This window comes from Aplysia californica, unplaced genomic scaffold (genome assembly GCF_000002075.1).
Source record: "Aplysia californica isolate F4 #8 unplaced genomic scaffold, AplCal3.0 scaffold00127, whole genome shotgun sequence".
Lineage (NCBI taxonomy): Eukaryota > Metazoa > Mollusca > Gastropoda > Aplysiida > Aplysiidae > Aplysia > Aplysia californica.
This window is the reverse complement of record NW_004797397.1, coordinates 838,954-840,735: the sequence shown is the minus strand read 5'-3', so window position 1 is coordinate 840,735 and position 1,782 is coordinate 838,954.

Below are 1,782 nucleotides of genomic sequence, written 5' to 3'. Positions count from 1 at the left end.
CCTCTTGAAAAGAAAACTTCTCTGTCATATGATCTGAGTGACGCAGTTGGTTTGGAATTCAACCTTCACGTGGTGATGATAACTAGTGGGATGGTTTTACCGATCGCTGTTACTCTCAGTTTCGTTTTAGTAGAGGTTTTACGGCGCTCGCAACTGCATAAGGTCATATGAGCGCCAGAAAATTAGAGGTGTTACTAGAGAGAAACAAACATAAAAAAAGAAGAAGGGAAGATAAGGACGATAGATGTTTCATAGGAAAGAAGAAGCAAACCACACCAGAGCACCCGCAAACCACCCACTGTTACTCTCAGAAAATTTGTGTTCGGTTCGCGGTTCGGAATTTAAGTTGTGAAACACGCGCTCATATTACATCAAATAGTTGCGAGCACCATAAAACTCTTACCAAACAAGTTCCGTGGGTGGTTGGCGGGTGCTCAGGCACTCGTCCATTTGGGGGCATAAGGAGTTATTGAGATTCTTAAAGAGATCTTTGTTTATTTTGTCTTGCTTTTGACGAAAACAAAATCCATCTATCTAGAATAGATGTCGAGATATCGATTCAGATAATATAGTCCAAAACGAAGCGAAACCCAGAATCATTGAGTCTCGATCAATTTCCAAACCAGCTTCAGATAGATAGATAGATAGATAGATAGATAGATAGATAGATAGATAGATAGATAGATGGATAGATAGATAGATAGATAGATAGATAGATAGATAGATAGATAGACAGATAAGCGGAATGAGAATTTTGAGACAAGCTCGTATTTACCTCCTCATTCGACTCTTAGCTCAAGACCTTGACAATGACATTTTGAAGGACAATCCGTGACCTCTTTAATACGTACGGTGTGGGCATCTTGCTGAAGTATTCTTTCACTCTGTCATTGGCGCTCATATGACCTTATGCAGCTACAAGCGCCATAAAACGTCTACTAAAACAAAATTCCCCTCTGTCATAGCGTTACCCGTAAGCTTAGGGACGGGGTGGGTGAACAAGCCAGCAAGTATTAATTTTGATTTCTTGGAATTTAAACACCAGCTTCTATGGTGCAGCGGTAAGGCACTTCGCCGTGGCACGCAGAAGACTTCACTTCGATTCCCTTACACTGGATAATTTTGAACGAGTATCCAAGTCTTCATGCTTTGTTTATCTATTTATTTATCTTTTTTTTTGGGGGGGGGGGTGGGAGGGGGTTGTATCCCACTCGGCCCGGACTAGCTTTGACAGGCAATGCCATCTTAATTGTGTTGTGGGGGGGGGGGGGGGGGGGGGGGTAAAAAAACCCCCTTTAAAAAAAAAAAAAAAAAAAATTTTTGGGCAAATTTTGAGGCAAGTCATCAGGTGGAAATATCCTCCATAACGCAATCAAATTCCCAATAATAATAATAATAATAATAATAATAATAATAATAATAATAATAATAATAATAATAATAATAAATAGCATTTTGTATAGCACATGCCCCCACTCGAAAGCAAGCTCTGTGCGATTTACATAATATTATTACCCCAGCAGACACTCTGAAACATTCTCAGCTTCCCGGGAAGCATGTAGTGCAATCAGCTTGTTAAGCGCTCAAACACTAACAAACTGACAAGATCTTTCACAAATCAAACTCCTAATACCCCTGGGGCTGATACTAATTAATAGTTTACGCACCCTTCGACTCACTTTAGGAAGCTGGATCGTTCGACCTTCTCAATCAAGGTCAGCCTGAAATGAACCGGATGCCCAATCCTAGCAGACTGAGTCACTTGATTACGGCGAAGCGCCC